A 20,740-nucleotide genomic window follows, 5' to 3' on the forward strand; every position below is an offset into this window, starting at 1 on the left:
ATCAGACTTAGTAAAACATATGACAACTCACACTGGGGAAAAGTCACATTCTTGTGAAGTATGTGGATATTCTTGTTCTCGAAAATCAGACTTAGTGATACATATTAGAATTCACACCGGGGAAAAGCCACATTCTTGTGAAGTGTGTGGATATTCATCTTCTCGGAAATCAATGTTAGTGAGACATATAAGAACTCACACTGGGGAAAAGACACATTTTTGTGAAGTTTGTGAATATTCTTGTTCTGGAAAATCATCTTTAATGACACATATGAGAAATCACATTGGGGAAATGCCACATTCTTGTGAAGTGTGTGGATATTCTTGTCATCAAAAATCAACGTTAGTGAGACATATGAGAACTCACACTGGGGAAAAGCCACATTCTTGTGAAGTTTGTGGATATTCTTGTTCTCAAAAATCATCGTTAGTAAGACATATGAGAATTCACACTGGGGAAAAGCCACATACTTGTGAAGTTTGTGGATACTCTTTTTCTCACAAATCAAGGTTAGTGACACATATGAGAACTCACACTGGACCATAATCCCTAGCCACCTACCTTAAAAATACTGCTGTAAAACCTGGTGAAAAGGCGCATTCAAACATATGAAAACTCACACGAGTGAAAATTCATAATTTTGCAGAATATGAAAATAGTCTTTCTTTTCAATCATGTTTTGTGTAACATAAAAAGACAATTAGTAAAAACTTGGAAAAATATGTTTATAGTATTGTTTATTCATATGAGACCATTAAGCTAGACAGTATTACATAAAACACATTTGCTAGGATTGTGTCATTTGATTCTGCTGTAACAGTTTATACTTAAAAATACTGCTGTTCAATTTTAATCGTAATGAAATAAAATATTAGTTCTAATTAAGGAACCACTTGATTTCATAAAATAAAAAGCCGAAAATCTGTATTCTTTTGCACTATTTTAATATTTCTATTTTTATAAACACAATTTTAAAAATAACTAACAATTGAAAAAAGCCATATTCGGTTAACGCATGCGCGTAACAAAAAAAGAAGGAAGTCTGTGCCACATTGGAATAAACCATATCGGCCCAACTTAGTAATCAAGGGTAAGTATTTCAAAAGTTTAACAGATATTAAAATGAAATGATGAGATAGTAATAAATATATAGATAAATAGATGGAAATGATGAGAGACCATATTAAGCAAGAGAAAGAACTTCAAAAGTTTAACATATATGAAAATGGACATGATAAGGGGCCATAGTAATCAAGGGAATTACTTCCAAAGTTTAACATATATGAAAATGTGGTTTACTCATACAAAATTCACAGTGATTTAGCGCCCGAGGGACCTAATATCTTAATGCTCAATTTTAGTGGCGTATGGTCTTTGCACTGTGTGTTAAAACACATTGGATGATGTGTGGAGAGATGAAACTTGACAGATCGTCGAATATCCGGGAACATAAAACAAAACCGTAAAATGAAATGTGAGATATTAAGGCTCATAAACAGCATAAAAAAGATCGTTCCAAATTAATATGGTCTAAGTAGCATAGGAAAAAAAATAAAATATTAGAATCTAAATAATGCTTTTTAAATTAATATGGTCTAAGTAGCATAGGAACAAAATAAAATATTAGAATCTAAATAATGCTTTTTAAATTAATATGGTCTAAGTAGCATAGGAACAAAATAAAATATTAGAATCTAAATAATGCTTTTTAAATTAATATGGTCTAAGTAGCATAGGAACAAAATAAAATATTAGAATCTAAATAATGCTTTTTAAATGGCATGGTCTCTGAAATAAGTAAAGATGATCCTGTTTGGGTGAGAGTAACTTCGAAATAAATGCAAATCGAAATGAATTCAAATGTTAGATCCAGAAAAAACTCCTTGATGTTTAAAATATTATTGAAGTAAATTAAAAAATAAAAAAACTATCTGACAAATATATCTAATAAACAAATTCCGTATATATTCAAACAATTACGCTTCAAGGGAATGTCGGTTGGCTAATAAAAGGTAACGTCGTCGTCGGCTCCTAATCGTATCCGAGCATTGGGTCCTGTCGTTATGTTCATTCCTGTACGTAACAGTCAGCGGCAACTCGATTTAAAATCTGAAGATATTGGTCGACAGATATGTTTTCTTGCTGCAGACGCATAGAAATCAGATGTCTAACATGAATAACGTTTGAAGACTTGTTGTAAACACCTTTCAGTAATGCAATAACGTGTTTAATTCCAAACAACCCTCGATAAAGTCAGCAACGGTGTGTTAGCTTTTATGATTTTTTTTTAATGAAAACATCATAAAACCTTATAAAATGCAAATACAGACGAATTACGTTATTTTTATAATGTCATGAACATTCTCTTTCTCTATCTCTGTGAAAGCCAAGTACGTCCAAAGACGGAGTACAGCTGCCACATCTAGGCTGGAGCTTCAAAAAAACAGCCTATCCTGCATTGACAAAGTGCAAAATAGACTTCGGGGCTTAGTGGGGGATGCTCTCTTCTCTTCCCTGCAACCTCTCTCCCACAGAAGAGACGTTGCGAGCCTGACTTTGTTGTGTCGTTTTTTCTATGTTTAAATAAAGAATTTCAAGTTTATCTGGGTTTACCAAAGCAATAGTTGATAAATAGTAATTAAAGTTACGATACCACAATCTTCAAAGCTTGCTAGCCTGAGGGTCTGCCGAGGATACGTCAAATTTGTCCAGACGAACAGTCTTTTCGATGAGGGAAATAAATTTTGTTCAATAGATTGTAGTGTTGTAAATAAATGAAGACGTAAAACACACATTTCTTTCTAATGCTTTAGTGAACAAAATTCACAGCTACTAAAGTGTGATGGCCACAAGTAAAGGAAGATAACCCTAAGAGTTATCTACCTTTAGGTATGCGCGCTATCTAATAAAGAAGGGTCGGTTTTATTGAACAAAATTCACAGCTACTAAAGTGTGATAAGGGAGATAACCCTAAGAGTTATCTACCTTTAGGTATGCGCGCTATCTAATAAAGAAGGGTCGGTTTTATTGAACAAAATTCACAGCTACTAAAGTGTGATGTCCACAAGTAAAGGGAGATAACCCTAAGAGTTATCTACCTTTAGGTATGCGCGCTATCTAATAAAGAAGGGTCGGTTTTATTGAATAAAATTCACAGCTACTAAAGCAAGGGAGAAAGAACTCAGTCTTTTAAAGAAAAAGGAACGCGTGCAAAATCATGTGGCAAGAAACTGAATTTGCATATCTAATATTTTTTAAAACAGTAAGAACAAAACAATTTGCATTAGCGTTTCCTTTAAATGAAATATAACATAATGCCAACGACAGGACTCAAACAGTAATATAACATTTATTAAACGACACCTCAGCTAAATGTAATTTCAAATAAAGAGTTTTATTTTCGAAATATTCTGTGTTAGTTTTTATGATTTTTTATTTATGAAAACATAATAAAACCGTATCAAATGCAAATAAAGACGAATTACGTTATTTTTATAATGTCATGAACATATTTGTCGTAAAACAAGATGAGGAAACAAATGTTTGATTATTATCTTATTTGTGTAGTGTAAGCAAATATGAATACCATAAGTTTTTATTTTTGAAGTTTTTTTGTGTCCGAATGTCCAATAAGATTTAATTCGTACAATTATAACCGTTGTACATAGAAAAGCGATTTATATATATATATATATATATATATATATATATATATATATATATATATATATATATATATATAGTAATTTATAAAATATATATGGTGATTAAGCTACACTGAATATTCTGCGTTTCATCCAACTATAGGATTCGTCAGGCTTATGTGCGAATTCTGTCGTTGCTTCTTGTTTTTATACATGTTGAGGATTACTAGTTGGCCACTCAGCTTTCTAGTATCCACCGCGCCCCTTCCTACCAGCCAATGGGCATGCATTTTATCAAACAAAGGATCTGTTTTAGAGCTAGGTAAGTGGTTTTAGGTGGCCGTTCTGCTTCTTTTTTTTATATACATATAAATATACCTATGTGTACACAATAATGCACATATATATATATATATATATATATATATATATATATATATATACATATACGTGTGATCGTTTATGTATATTCATGTTTATTTCATTTATTTATTTGTTTGTTTTCTATTGTTATTGTTAGTTTTAAAGCTATTTTGTATCGCTATCCTAGAGTGAGTTTTATTTTGTGAACGCAGTTGTTTGCTATTTCCCGCCTACAGTTTAATAGATTTTGAGGTTCTTTAAAGTACAGGATAGAAAATTTTTCATGGAGGCATAATTTACATGGGTCGTCTAAATGTCTGCATGTGGTAGCTTGTCTTATTATTTCCCATTCGACTACCGGCGAATGTCCGCTTTCTTTGAGTTCCCAGTATTTATTCGCTAGTGTTGTTTTTATACGGTGTTTTTTATTTTTGAATGTGCTTTTGTGGTCATAGTATCGGGTTTTGAAATCTAAGGAAGTCATGCCTATGTAATATTTTTTGTTATTCGGGGTTTCTTTTGCAAATATTGTTGCTTGATAGACTACGCTTTTTGTTAGACATTTGTTTTGGACTGGGCAAAGTGTGCGGTGTCTACAATTGCATTTATCTTGTTCGTTATTAGTATTTTTATTTATGGTATGGTTGTACTTGTCCGGGGTTGGTTTGTTATTATTATTATTATTATTATTATTATTATTTCTGCTAGTGTTGTTTTTATTTCTGTCCTGGTGTCTACTTTTTTATTGTTTATTTTGTTGTTGTTTACATTGTTTTCATTTAGTATTTTGTTATTATGTGCCTTAATTATCATCTCTAAATTTTCGCAACAACTGTAAGATAACTTCAAGGTATTTTTATTGAAGATTTTGTGTAAGGGGTTCGTTGCGGGAAAGTGTTTTTCAATAAGATCTAGAAATTTCTTGCCAAGTTTTGTTTTTAACATTTGATTGTATGGGGCCGTATACCAAATTATAGTTCTTTTTCTTCTGTTTTTAATTTTATTATAGTTGTTGGTGTTTTGTTGTTTATATTTGATATCTATATTTTTGTATCCACTGTTTTTTAGGGCTGTTTCGTAAATATTGGATGACCTGTTAAATGCATTTTCATCGCTTGAGTTATTACTGAGTCTACTTACGATCGAGTTAGGGATATGTTTTATAATTGATGGTGGGTGGTTGGACTTAGGGTTTACGTAAATTGGAGTAGCGTTATCTTTTAAGTATGGTTCATATGTGTTTTTATCTAAGTTTAACGTGACGTCCAGGAAGTTTGTTATTTTTATGTTAGCTGATATGTCCGCTTTTAGGCCTAATTTTTTCATTTCTTTGTGTATAGTTTTCTTAAAGTTTTCTCCCTTGACTTTGTTGGAGTTTTTTATTATAGCTAGTCCGTCATCTCTATATAGGCCGATATCCGTAGTATCGAATATGCTTGTGAGGGTATATAGAATGAATAATCCCACAAGATCTGATGCCTCTGCAGAGTCTCTGGCACCCATCGCCAAATCGAATGAATTTTTCATTTTATTTTTTATCCATTGGTTATTGTTATTTATTAGAACTGATTTTCTACATTTTTTAATTATGTTGGTTTCTTCTGAGGATATATCAGTGTATACCTCGGCAAATTCTAGGGCAATGTTAAAAAGTTCTTCGGATATCGAGGGATAAAAGTTTATGATGTCAAACTGTATGTCGTACATTTATCTTTGTTTTCTATATTTTTAAACCAGGTGATTGCTTCGGTAGTATTTGCCCACTGGTTTAGTTCTAGGTCCTGTTTGATTTGTTTGTTTACTCTAGAAAGTATAGTTTTGCTAATTCTACCTATTTCTGGTTTAGTTGGGTTTATCAGGCGGGTGTTGGGATTATTATTAAAGTCCCGTTTGTGGTCTTTAAGCAGAATGTATGACTCTCTAGGTTTCAATTTGCCAACTTTATCGCTAATTTTTAGTTTATCGGTAATTTGTTTACTTTCAGTATTTATTATATCTATGTAATCGCATTTGTTTGTGTCTAGTTTTTTGTAATGTTTTCTGTGATTAGTTTGTTATATTCTTGCTTATCTATTTTATAAAAGTTTCTTGTTTTATCTGCTTTTACAAAGATTTTATTAGAGTTGTTTATGTTTCTAACGATTTTGTGTAGTTTCCCTTGGAAATTGTTAGGTTGATTGTGGAATTCTAGGTTTTTAATTACGTTTAAAAGGTCATTTTCAAAGTTTATCAAAAGTTCTACTGTTTTCGCATTTTTAAGGGTTTAAAAACCATAGGATTCTTTTTTGTTTACGTTTTCATTTTTAAGGAAGAAATTTGCTCGCCATCGCATTCGGCGTATTAATTCATCTGTTTTTTGGATTAATTTAATAATATAGCTATGCTTGCTGGGTGTGGGAATGTTTTTTAGCGATGTTTCGAAATTGACTCTTTCCATATCTATTTTTAATGTGGTGAAATAAATTCTTTTGAAAGTGCTCGACTCTTTAGGAGCTAAGTATAACTATTTCATTTATCCACATAAATTTACTATACAAAAGTATAGATTTATGCGTAAACTTTAACCATGAAAAATTTTCTATCCTGTACTTTAAAGAACCTCAAAATCTATTAAACTGTAGGCGGGAAATAGCAAACAACTGCGTTCATAAAATAAAACTCACTCTAGGATAGCGATACAAAATAGCTTTAAAACTAACAATAACAATAGAAAACAAACAAATAAATAAATTAAATAAACATGAATATACATAAACGATCACACGTATATGTATATATATATATATATATATATATATATATATATATGTATATATATGTGCATTATTGTGTACACATAGGTATATTTATATGTATATAAAAAAAGAAGCAGAACGGCCACCTAAAACCACTAACCTAGCTCTAAAACAGATCCTTTGTTTGATAAAATGCATGCCCATTGGCTGGTAGGAAGGGGCGCGGTGGATACTAGAAAGCTGAGTGGCCAACTAGTAATCCTCAACATGTATAAAAACAAGAAGCAACGACAGAATTCGCGCATAAGCCTGACGAATCCTATAGTTGGATGAAACGCAGAATATTCAGTGTAGCTTAATCGCCATATATATTTTATAAATTACTAACTAGCTCTACCTACGTATTGAGCACTTTTGAAGTAAATACAGAAAGTTTACGCATAAATCTATACTTTCGTATAGTAAATTTATGTGAATAAATGAAATAGTTATATATATATATATATATATATATATATATATATATATATTTAAAAATCAAGAACATAAATGAACTTTCATTATCAATCAATTCATCATTTACGGACATCTGGAACATCCCAGATTGAATTGATATGTGTCCGCATTCGTTCAGAAAGCAAATACATGACCAAAACGTGGTGAGACGTCACGACAACAACTACGGATGGCAATGATTGCTGAAATACAGTTAGGAGATTCGAAGTTCATATCCGTTGCAGTTACCACCTAACGAAGGTCAGAGGAATAGTTGACCGAAACGCCGTGAAAAACAACAACCAATAAAGATAAAAATAACAACTAATAAAGATGAGAATAATAGTCCGAAATAAAAATGAATTAATATATATATATATATATATATTAATATATATATATATATATAATATAATATACTAATCTCAAAAATGAATTCCAATTAATGAATAATATATATTATAATTATAGTTATGAATATTATAATTATAGCTATAAATATATATAATTATACTTATGAATATTATAATTATACTTATGAATATTTTAATTATAGTTATAAATATAATAATCATCTTTATAAATATGTAACTTCTTTTTAATAAAACATCGTCTATTTGCCAGACACAGCACCAATCTTTTCACAATTAAGTTGAGAGAATTGAGTCATGTCACTGGTAACCGCCTATAATGTCCGCCTTCCATAAATAATAAAAGACTGTACGGGTCATGAGTGGGGGATTCAACCAATAGACACAAAATCTGTTAGAGACTTTTAGACGTTTTCGTTCATCAATCTATATCAAAAGAAAACAGTTTCAGTAGCTGTAGGTGACAACTTGGCCGATTCCTTGCACTAAAGAGATTGAGTTTTTATCATTTATTTTCTGCTAATATAAAATTACAAATGTTCAGTGGTGGCTCGTGCCTGAGATTAGTGGGGGTGCTGCTTCAAATATGTTACGTATATTTTTTATATCGTGTAAAAGAGATTCGAATATATAAATAAATATTTAATTAAATAATAAACAAACATTCAAATAAATATTCAAATCTATAACAAAGACAAATAATCAACCAGAAATGGATAATAAACAAAACCTTTTTTATTAAAAAGATTTTTTTAAATTATGTACACTTTACAGAATAAAAATAATATATATATATATTTTTTTCATTTTAAACATTTCAGATTAAATAAAAGTTTGCGTTTTCTTTGTTTTGTTTTTTGCAAACAAAGGAAAAACATTTTTTAAAATAACTTATTTTTTATAAAAACAAAAAGAAAAACTTTGAAATTTACTTGCCTCCCTACGAAGGTTAATTTAGGAGTTTACCATTTGAAAATAGCGTTTTATTTAATAACAGTTTTATTTACAAAATTTATTTTTAAAGATGCATTTATAAAAAAAACGTATTTGTAAATAAAATACAAAATAAAAAAGTTTACCTTTTTATATAGTGAGCAAACAAACAAAAATATTTAAAGATACAAAATTTTATTTACAAATCTTTTAACAACTTGAATTTTATATAAAAAGAACAAACAAACTTGGCTATTTTCTGACCTTCCCATGCAGGTAAAGATCAACATAAAGTGGAGATGTATTGTAAGAAAATAGGGTGTCATATATAAGCATTATAAAACATCGAATTTTAATGTAGCTTTCTCCCCCCACAAAACAAAAAATTAAAATTGTCTCAGTCCAGAAGGATTTCTAATTACTTTTTTAATGTGTGTTATCTGCCCCATCTACTAACAAATTCAATGTAAAGTTTAAAATGCATAATTATAAAAACTGTGTGTTTTTTTTTTTACTTACAAACACATTTTAATTAAAAAATCTTGTGTAAAAAATCCGTTTTTCAAAGTGTAAAACTTCTAACATTGTCCTTGTTGGAGGCAAATAAATGCTAATTTTTTTATCTAAAACATACAAGTTAAAAATATTTCAAATTAAAATGTATTTTCAACATAAACTGTTTCTTCACTTGTAGGAAAATGTAAACAGTTTGTTTTTGTAAAGTTTAGTTGTTGCAAAAAATAGCATTTAAAACTACTTAAACAAACAAAAAAGCAGGTAGATGGAAAAGTAACTTTTATGGTAAGATTTATTTATTGTATATTTGATTTTTACCCTTAGTCGCGTGTTAGCTTCACTGCTAAATCCCCGAATACTTTTAATAATAATAAAAAAGTTTCTGCATATTATATATTTCCGTCTGCTACCGAATCAAATCGCAACGCTAAAAGTGTGCGTATTTAAAAAAAAGAAAAAAAACACAATATTTTATGTACAAGAACACGTTAGATGCACATTTTAATAATAATTTTAAAAAAATGTATATACACCTCCTTTTTTTCAATAACAATGTTATCATATCTATACAGGCGCACACTTTAAGCAAATAACGAATTTCACGACACGGAGCTGCGACAAGCGACAATTCCTCAAGAGGCTTTCATCGGCTGCCTAAATCGTCTAATCCGCACATGCGTACAAGAGAATTTCATTAAGAAAGTGTAACTGTGAATTTCACAGCTCCAAGCAAGTTTTATTTTTGTTTTTATATGAATTTGGACATACCGACATTAAACTTAATGATTTTACATAGAGAAAAAATAAAATAATAATAATAAACGTATTATTTTTAATTTTATCATTAATATTGTGTAGAAATAGGGGTGCTGCAGTTCCACAGCTCCATGCACGAGCCGCCACTGCATATGTTAAAGAAAAAATAATTAGGTACAAATCCCACTCACAATTAAGTCGAGAGAATTGAGTCATGTCACGGGTAACAGCCTATAATGTCCGCCTTCCATAAATAATGAAAGACTGTACGAGTCATGGGTGGGGGATTCAACCAACAGACACACAAAATCTGTTTGAGATTGTTAGACGTTTTCGTTCATCAATCTATATCAAAATAAAACAGCTTCAGTAGCTGTAGGTGACACCTTGACCGATTCTTTACCCTTAAGAGATTGAGTATTTTATCATTTATTTTCTACTAATATAAAATTACAAATGTTAAACAAAAAATGAATAATTAGGCACAAATCCCACTCAGAAAATGGAGGAGAGGCTGTGTACGTATTTATTTGTTTAAGTTTTAAGTAGCTAAAGTTTTTACTCACACCAATCACTCCAGGGACTGTCCTATTTACTTAAATGAAATCAATGATTTTTATATAACAGAAAAGATTATGTTCAATGCAAACGTTACTGATATGGACATGCAGATTAGATATAATCAGAACGTTGGAATAGAAGTGGATGATAAACTGATCTGGAAAAATCGCTTGTTTTGTGGCGCGTACAGAGATGGGCGATTGGAGAAAAGGGAAACTAAGAGGCTTTTGCACAACGTCGGTGAGAGTTGTAGACCTACCGACCAGAATTAGGTTGTGTACTTATCAGTAGAAGGATATCTGATTTTGATTGAATTATCGGGGTGAGCGCGTACGCAGACCCCACACTTAGAAATGATGCATCCGAATCGTCCACATTTGGGAAGATCGCAAAGGTCAACCCAACCGCAGTGCAATGGAAGGGTCTCACTCTGGAGGAACGACCTTATTGATCGCCGTAACCTCTATGCAAGGTAAGTATTATATTTAGCCCTTCGTCCCCGGCCTTGGCATTATCTACTGCCAAGGCCTCATTTGGGGTACGAAGAAGCTTAGGCACAAAGGCCAGTAAGGGGGAGTGGGGAAAAAGGGGTCTTTTCTAGTCCTTAGCTAGACTTGCGTAAGATAGCAAGTACTTTATTATAAAACCTATACTAGAGTTTCTATCACGCACTGTTTCGCCTAACATTCTTACCCGGACCTACTTAAAATAACAGCTCCCCAGCTTACGGGATGGCAGGCGACATTAACGCTGTGATAAAAGAAGAACATATAACATTATATACAGGAAATTAAAAGGAAAAATATGTACAAACTAAAGAGTTTTAATTTTTTTTTTTTTTTTTTTTTTTTTGTAATGGGGGTGAGATGATGGGGAGGGGGGCAAACTAGAATACACCCAAAAATAAATAAAAAGAAAACAAATTAACAAAATGCCTATGGGGGCGGGTTAGTAAGGGGACCCTCCCTACCTAACGGCTGGTCTGTCATATGAAACGCCCACTGTCTTCCGGTCCTCTTCCCCCGGGGGGAAAGGGTGAAAGCAAGCAGGTCGTTCCCTAAAGGGGAGTGGAGGAACTAGGGACATGTATGGAAAATAAATTAGGGTCGGGGATAATAGGGATGGATGGCGTCTTCCAAGATAATGTACGTAATGGGCAAAATAGGCCTGGGACAAAATAAAACAAGTGGACTTTTGGGCATCTTTGGAAGCTCTCCTAGTGCCAATCTATCAAAAAATAAAAAGCTATGGGAACAGGATCCACACGCATACTACCCTAATCTAGGCCCTATAAAAAGCACAAGCTATCCACTCTTGGTGGTTACTGCCTATCTAGCCTTAAAACTACCCAATATTATAAGGTAAACCTTATATTACTTGTCTTGATTGGGCTGGGTTCCGAGAAAAAAGAAACCTCAGCACCCTAGGACCAATACCACTAGGGTGGAAACACGAACTTAAATCTAGCGCCTCGTCGGATGCACAAACTAGTGTTGTGCACCCATCTCCTATCAAAGTCGATGTGGGGCAATCTTTTCCAATCACATCTGACTTTCGTTTTAAGTTGATGCTTAAAACGAACAACCAGATCATGATCCGAAACAGACTGCCCCCTATAGACAATGTCCAGACGTGAAACCCACGTCACTAACCTAGCCACCGCTAGGATCGCTAGAAACCCCAACCGTTTCTCCCTGTCAAACGGCGGATCCACATTATCGACTACGTACGCTAAATCAAGTGGCACCGACCGCTCGGGGTCGATGCGAGCCGTTACCCCCTCGACATACTCCCAGAGACTCCGCACCCCGCTGCAAAGAAAGAACGCGTGTTCTCTCGTCTCCTCCTCTTCTTCATCATTGCAGCGTGGGCACGGGGGATAGTAATAATCCCTATCATGATCGTCCCTGGCTAGTTTGCCGAAGAGTGGCAGCGCGTCTCGGACTAGCCTCCACGTAAGCGAAAATTCAGCATTGTTAATATAGCTACTGGCAGGCGCCCAACTCCACAGCGAGAGAACTTCCCCCCTCGACAGATGTAGCCGCTCCACCAGCGGGTCTTTCGCAGTCCCCTCCACTACATCCCTATATAGCAACCACCTAGGCCGTGCAAGGTCACTGGACCCCGGCAATGCCCTAAGGGCGGCTCGGCATTCGGTCAGGAAACACCTTTCCCCCGCCGGTCTTCTGCGACCTTCAGCGGCAGGGTTGGATATGAGCCGTGGGAAAGCTTGCTCCACGACTGGTACCCAGGGCGTTTCCTCCATCAGTGTCCGACTCAGGAATGCCAATCTTTCTGCGTGCTTGTGACTTAGCAGATCAGGCATCCCCAAGCCTCCCTCGCTAAGCTTCTGTGTACAGACCTGTCTACGGACATACGGCTTCCCTCCTACCCAAAGAAGTTTGAATAGGAGTTGCTCTAAAGCCTTACAGCGGTCCGCAGGCAGGGGAAGAACAGATAAACGGTAAAGGATCAGCGGAAACACGTATGTAGCACATGCCTCCGCACGACCCTTCAAGGACAATTTCCTCCGAATCCAAGTCCCTACTGACGACTCGACCTTAGTCTGTACTTCCGACCAATTCTTGTCCAGCTGGAGGTCCGGCCCGAACCACACACCGAGGATCTTTACTGGGCCATCTGTCCAGCCGAACGCACCTGGAAGCGAGTTTACCCCGGTCCAGGCGCCCAACCGCAGGCCAACGGACTTGCTGCGATTGATCACGGCCCCTGTGACAACTTCATACTCAGCGATCGCCTCTATCACCGCTTCAATGTCGGTTCGTCGTGCGACGAACACGGTGACGTCATCGGCGTACGCGGACACTCTGGCAACTTTGCCGCCAGGCAGAGCTATGCCGCGTAGGACTGGTCTCGCCGCCTCGTCCCTTAATTTGCGAAGGAAGGGCTCCAACGCCAGGACATAAAGCAGAGGCGACAGCGGACAACCCTGCCGCACCGACCGGGAGACCCCAAAGGACTCCGACAACCTACCATTAACTTGCACCACCACCGCGGGATCACGATACAGGGCGGAGATCCACTTGCGGAAGTCCGGACCAAAGCCGGCGGTTTCCACAACAGCCCTCAGGAACCCATGGTCCACCCTGTCGAACGCCTTGGACTGATCTAAATTGATCAGCGCGGCTTCTGTGTCGTCTTCTACCCCCTCTAAGATCGTGCGAATCAAGTGCAGATTGTTTTGAATCGATCGATCCTTCACAGCGTAGTTCTGATCCGGTTCGACCAAGTCGCCGATAACAGCCTGCAGTCGATTCGCAAGAACGCGGGACAAAATCTTGAAATCTGCGTTAAGCAGAGTGATGGGCCTATAGTCATCTAGATTCCCCCCTCCATGTTGGTTCCCCTTCTTCAGAAGCGTGACCACTCCTTTGGTTACCTGCCTCGGGATCGAGTCCTGGGCAAACCAGTGGTTAAACACGCCCGTCAGAAGGGGCACAAACATGGGCGACAGCCACAAGAACAGTTCGTAAGGCAAACCATCGAACCCCGGAGATTTGTTGCGGCCAACCTGCTTCAACGCAGTAATGACCTCACGCTCCGTAACCATCCCCTCGCAGCTAGCCGCTCGGGCCGCAGTAAGGCGGGGCGAGCCAGCTAAATAGCTGCCAAACTCCTGGCCGCGGAGTCTGGGTAGTTTGGTGAAGCGCTCCTCCAAATGTTGCCGAAACCCATTGCAGATCTCCCGTGTCGACACGAGAGGACGCCCTCCCAGGTTATTCACCTCCCGAATGTACCCGTCCGAGCCACGTCTTAGGGCAGCCTTACGCTCAACAGCGTCAACGTTCACGGCTTCGTTGGAAACTCTTTCTAACCTAGCCCTAATTAACTGACCTTCATATCGCTCGCTAGCCAAGCGATTGAGGTCCCCCTTAACTAGAGCTAGTTCTAGGGAATCCCCCCCTGCCACCGCCCGGGTCAATCTATCCTCTAAGTGCCTTTTGGTCCGAGCCCTAGTTAACGCGAGGCGTTGGCTGTATTGGACACAAAAGCGCCTAATGGTAGCCTTAAGGTTAACCCACCATCTACTCCCGGTAACCGCCCCCACTAACTCCCTCTGAATTAGTAATGTCAGCTGCTCCCGGAAGTCGACCGACTCCAATAAGGAGGCGTTCATCTTCCAGTAGCCTGCCAACCTAGGCCTATTACCTAATTTCAAACGGGCCAAAACAAGTTTGTGGTCCGAATGACCTAACCAGTGGAACGTGGGACAAGATAGGAAATCTGTGTCGCCCCTTCTAATTTACATCCTGTCCAAGTATGAACTTGTAAAGGCGGCCGAGCTAGATTGCCACGTCCACATCTCCCTCCCGGGGTGATCCAGACGGAACCTATCGACCAGATCGCACGAGGCCATCAGGTCAAGCAGGCTGCTTTCACACCCTCCCGACCCCCTAACCCCCCCGACCCTATCTATATTGGGGTCCAGGATGGCATTCCAGTCCCCCATTAAAACTACCCGCTCCGGACCCGAAGAGAGAAACACCTCCACCCGCCGAAAAAAGGAAACCCTCTCGCTGGGGATGTTAGGCGCATAAACTGCCACGATCCGAAACGCGCCGCTTTTAACGGCAACATCGACCACGACCAACCTCCCATGAGCGTCCGCGTGGACAAGTGTAACCGTCGCAGACAGAGTGCGACTCACTAGTACAGAGACCCCCCGGCTATAGAGACTGCCATATGCTGAGTAAACATCAAAATCGTTCACCAGCACATCGCAGTCCCCGGCCCTAACAAAGTGGGTCTCTTGCAAGGTGGCTACATCTACCTCAAGGGCCACGAGATCCCTCAGCACGCGAACAGCCTTGCTTCGGGATCTCATGCCCCTCGCATTTAAACTAGCTATATTCAAGCTCGTTTCCATGTTTCCACTATCTAGTAGTATTCCTCTACTAGGGGTCTAAAGTCCTCGGGGGTCAGGACGTCGAAGGCCTGACCGAGACTGCCCGTGAGCAGTTCGGACGTAAGCCGTCCGTCTCGAGCCAGGCCTCCCACGTCCAGGGGGAACGTCATCTTTAGTGCCCTATAAAAGGAAGGGTGAACGTAAAGTGGGACCCTCCCTTCACATTGGTTGGCTATTTTGCTGAGTGATGGGTGCTCCCCGTCTACAATTTTGAATCCTGAGAAGGCTGTCTTTCCCTCCTCGATCATCCTCCAGAGGGCTTTAGCTCTACCTCCCCTGTTCACCCGGACGAAGGTAATGAGAGATGGAGCGTTGCTGAAATTCTTCGGGTCAGTGACCTCCTTTCCATCGACCACCTTGAGGGCTTCCAGTTCTTTCATATGTTTTTTCTGTCGGCCGTTGAGGTCACTGACCGTATGGCTTAGGTCGGCGGTGCATATTTTTTCCCCAGGCCAGAAAGGGAGTTTCCTGGTCCTTTCTTCCCTAGGGGCCGCCGACTTTCTGTGTTCTGGTATTTCGACTTCTGGGTCCTCTATGATGTTGTTTTCCGGAGCTCCTTGTTGCTCCATCTCTGAATCCTGGGTAGTGAAAAGGGGAGGGGTAAGCTGAACTTCTTCCTGGGGGGTGGTTTTTTCCGGAAGCTCAGGGTGCTGGTCTTTTTGATCTTCCTTTCTTTCTCTCTTCTCCTGGTGTTTGTCATTGTCGCTCTCAGAGCCCGAGGAGCTGCCCCTGAGCTTCCTTTTAGCAGTAGTCGCCGTAGGTCGTGATACGGTTTGTGGAGCCGGCTCTGCTTTCTTGGCTGTCCTGGCTGTTACGGTGCTCCACTTACTGGTCCCAGCTTCGTCCTCTTTCTTCTCCTCCCTTGATTTTCTTCCTGCTTCCTCCTCGGTTTTCTTGGTCGCCACCGTTGTTGTCTTCTTTTGAGGGCAGAATCGGGCAACGTGACCCGTTTTCTGGCAATGCCAGCATTGTGGTCTTCTGCCCTCAACTATGACGATCATCGACCAGCCCTCGCAGGTAAATTGGGCTGGGATCCCGTGGAATTCTTTGCGGGTTAGCCGCATCTGGAGCCGGTAGTCCCCGGTGTGGATATTTCTAGGTCCTTTTATGGCCTCAATTTCTTCCACATCGCCATATTGGGACAGGATGGCCCCCAGCTGCTCTTCGACGAGGAAGCACGGTACCCCTGTTACCGTTATGGTCGTTCTCCTCTTGGAGAGATATTCCGGTCGAATTTTGATATCTCTCCACACGACGTCACCTCTTGCCAGCTTCTCAGCGTCTTCTTTTGTCGGCAATAGGACCTCCCACATGGCGTTGAAACGCCGGACCGCGTACTGGGCCATGATGTTGAGTTCGCCCAGCAGCTCCATCATTGTATCCTTTGGCACACCTTTGAGTCCTTTCCCTTTCGCGTCCAAGGTCAACAGGGATACCGATCTTTCCCGTATTTTTTCAAGGGCTTCCGGGACGACTTTGATGTTGTTCCCCTCGACGTAGCTACTATATTTCTCGTCGAAGAGCTGCTTGTAGTACTGGGGGCGTCTAGTTTCTTTGGGTTGAGGACCCCAGCTCCGTTGTTCCGCTGCGACTTTTCCGTCCCACACTGCTGCCACAGGAGTTGAAGGTGGTGTTCTTTGCTCCTCTGGGATTGGTGAGTCTGTACCTGCGAGAGCTGGCCACTCCTCGTTCTTAGCCGGCTCCACGCTTTTTGGTTTCCACCCCCCCGGGGAGCACCCATCCACAACAATGACCTCCGCTGATTTAGTTCTTCTGCGGGTCTCTGTGGCCGACTTTTGGGGGCTGCTCCTTGCCGACTGTGTTTGTTCCGGTACTGTTGGTGTCTCGTTATCGAGCACCCACCAACGTTTTACAGGCCTCCTTTTCTTTTTCTTAGCCGCCGCCGCTGCCTTGGATATATCTTCCTCCTCTCCGCCTGGAGTTTGCTTGATGAAGTCGCTCCAGGCCTTGACGACTTCCTCGCGGCTCCCGGTTGTAGGCGGCATCCATGGCCTGTTAGTGTCGACCACAGAGACCCGTTCGCTCGTCCCGGGGGCGCCTTCCTGGGTGGCGATCCCCTCATCCGCAACACTGCCCGCAACACTACCGTACGCTTGCGACCCTTCCGAACTGGGGGTGACGACCCCCGGGACCTTCCACTGTACTGGAGCACCACCGAGTGTGGTGCCCCCCGTCATCGTCACGGGGATATCACCAAAGGTGATATCCCCAGGTATCGGCACTGGGGTGTCACCGGGTGTGACACCCCCCCCCTTCTCGGTACTGGGGTGTCACCGGATGTGACGCCCCCCTTTCTCGGCACTGGGGTGTCACCGGATGTGACACCCCCCCTTCTCGGCACTGGGGTGTCACCGGGTGTGACACCCCTCCTTCTCGGCACTGGGGTGTCACCGGATGTGACACCCCCCCTTCTCGGCACTGGGGTGTCACCGGATGTGACACCCCCCTTCTCGTCACTGGAGTGCCACCGGATGTGGCACTCCCCCTCCTCGTCACAACACCAGGGGCGTCCCCCATGGTGTTAGAGGCAGAGGCCTGCCTCTTTTTTTGTTGGCCCAGTGCCCTTCACCGACCCGCCGATTCGGAGCTAGAGGGCCTTCGCCTAATGGCACGTCGGTTACCTCTAGTCCTGCCGGCTGCTTAAGTCGGATCCAGACACTGGACGGACCTGCAAAAAAGAAAGAAAAGCAAACAGTTAGTTGGCCGAAAGGACCACTCACCCAAAGAAGGGGTCGGTCCTTTTTGGCTGGACAAATAAAACCCTTAAGTGGTCAAAAGGCTGACCAAGTGGGCACCTGCTTTCGAGAACTTTGTCTGGTCTAGTGAGTTTCTTGGAACAGATACTACACTTTGATCATGACTACGTTGCCCGGGGGCAGGGAAGGCTTTTGCACAACGTCGGTGAGAGTTGTAGACCTACCGACCAGAATTAGGTTGTGTACTTATCAGTAGAAGGATATCTGATTTTGATTGAATTATCGGGGTGAGCGCGTACGCAGACCCCACACTTAGAAATGATGCATCCGAATCGTCCACATTTGGGAAGATCGCAAAGGTCAACCCAACCGCAGTGCAATGGAAGGGTCTCACTCTGGAGGAACGACCTTATTGATCGCCGTAACCTCTATGCAAGGTAAGTATTATATTTAGCCCTTCGTCCCCGGCCTTGGCATTATCTACTGCCAAGGCCTCATTTGGGGTACGAAGAAGCTTAGGCACAAAGGCCAGTAAGGGGGAGTGGGGGAAAAAGGAGTCTTTTCTAGTCCTTAGCTAGACTTGCGCAAGATAGCAAGTACTTTATTATAAAACCTATACTAGAGTTTCTATCACGCACTGTTTCGCCTAACATTCTTACCCGGACCTACTTAAAATAACAGCTCCCCAGCTTACGGGATGGCAGGCGACATTCTCGCTGTGATAAAAAAAGAACATATAACATTATATACAAGAAATTAAAAGGAAAAATATGTACAAACTAAAGAGTTTTAATTTTTTTTTTATTTTTTTATTTTTTTATTTTTTATTTTTTTTTTTGTAATGGGGGTGAGATGATGGGGAGGGGGGCAAGCTAAAATACACCCAAAAATAAATAAAAAGAAAACAAATTAACAAAATGCCTATGGGGGCGGGTTAGTAAGGGGACCCTCCCTACCTAACGGCTGGTCTGTCATATGAAACGCCCACTGTCTTCCGGTCCTCTTCCCCCGGGGGGAAAGGGTGAAAGCAAGCAGGTCGTTCCCTAAAATGGAGTGGAGGAACTAGGGACATGTATGGAAAATAAATTAGGGTCGGGGATAATAGGGATGGATGGCGTCTTCCAAGATAATGTACGTAATGGGCAAAATAGGCCTGGGACAAAATAAAACAAGTGGACTTTTGGGCATCTTTGGAAGCTCTCCTAGTGCCAATCTATCAAAAAATAAAAAAGCTATGGGAACAGGATCCACACGCATACTACCCTAATCTAGGCCCTATAAAAAGCACAAGCTATCCACTCTTGGTGGTTACTGCCTATCTAGCCTTAAAACTACCCAATATTATAAGGTAAACCTTATATTACTTGTCTTGATTGGGCTGGGTTCCGAGAAAAAAGAAACCTCAGCACCCTAGGACCAATACCACTAGGGTGGAAACACGAACTTAAATCTAGCGCCTCGTCGGATGCACAAACTAGTGTTGTGCACCCATCTTCTATCAAAGTCGATGTGGGGCAATCTTTTCCAATCACATCTGATTTTCGTTTTAAGTTGATGCTTAAAACGAACAACCAGATCGTGATCGGAAACAGACTGCCCCCTATAGACAATGTCCAGACGTGAAACCCACGTCACTAACCTAGCCACCGCTAGGATCGCTAGAAACCCCAACCGTTTCTCCCTGTCAAACGGCGGATCCACATTATCGACTACGTACGCTAAATCAAGTGGCACCGACCGCTCGGGGTCGATGCGAGCCGTTACCCCTTCGACATACTCCCAGAGACTCCGCACCCCGCTGCAAAGAAAGAACGCGTGTTCTCTCGTCTCCTCTTCTTCCTCATCATTGCAGCGTGGGCACGGGGGATAGTAATAATCCCTATCATGATCGTCCCTGGCTAGTTTGCCAAAGAGTGGCAGCGCGTCTCGGACTAGCCTCCACGTAATAGAAAATTCAGCGTTGTTGATGTAGCTACTGGCAGGCGCCCAACTCCACAGCGAGAGAACTTCCCCCCTCGACAGATGTAGCCGCTCCACCAGCGGGTCTTTTTTGCAGTCCCTTCCACTACATCCCTATATAGCAACCACCTAGGCCGTGCAAGGTCACTGGACCCCGGCAATGCCCTAAGGGCGGCTCGGCATTCGGTCAGGAAACACCTTTCCCCCGCCGGTCTTCTGCGACCTTCAGCGGCAGGGTTGGATATGAGCCGTGGGAAAGCTTGCTCCACGACTGGTACCCAGGGCGTTTCCTCCATCAGTGTCCGACTCAGGAATGCCAATCTTTCTGTGTGCTTGTGACTTAGCAGATCAGGCATCCCCAAGCCTCCCTCGCTAAGCTTCTGTGTACAGACCTGTCTACGGACATACGGCTTTCCTCCTACCCAAAGAAGTTTGAATAGGAGTTGCTCTAAAGCCTTACAGCGGTCCGCAGGCAGGGGAAGAACAGATAAACGGTAAAGGATCAGCGGAAACACGTATGTAGCACATGCCTCCGCACGACCCTTCAAGGACAATTTCCTCCGAATCCAAGTCCCTACTGACGACTCGACCTTAGTCTGTACTTCCGACCAATTCTTGTCCAGCTGGAGGTCCGGCCCGAACCACACACCGAGGATCTTTACTGGGCCATCTGTCCAGCCGAACGCACCTGGAAGCGAGTTTACCCCGGTCCAGGCGCCCAACCGCAGGCCAACGGACTTGCTGCGATTGATCACGGCCCCT

General features: G+C 41.0%; 2 non-coding genes across 2 annotated transcripts; both read right to left on the reverse strand.

The window, feature by feature from the left end:
• Nucleotides 1-10,692: 10,692 nt before the first annotated feature.
• LOC145271533 (U1 spliceosomal RNA) lies at nucleotides 10,693-10,855 on the reverse strand. The gene has a single exon (XR_013865944.1). It is a non-coding gene; the product is annotated as a U1 spliceosomal RNA (small nuclear RNA).
• A 7,446-nt stretch (nucleotides 10,856-18,301) lies between these two features.
• Nucleotides 18,302-18,464, reverse strand: LOC145271534 (U1 spliceosomal RNA). Its single transcript, XR_013865945.1, has one exon. It is a non-coding gene; the product is annotated as a U1 spliceosomal RNA (small nuclear RNA).
• Between the last annotated feature and the right edge of the window lie 2,276 nt (nucleotides 18,465-20,740).

The sequence above is a fragment of the Euprymna scolopes genome, chromosome 46, assembly GCF_053919585.1.
Source record: "Euprymna scolopes isolate OS-2025 chromosome 46, ASM5391958v1, whole genome shotgun sequence".
Classification (NCBI taxonomy): domain Eukaryota; kingdom Metazoa; phylum Mollusca; class Cephalopoda; order Sepiida; family Sepiolidae; genus Euprymna; species Euprymna scolopes.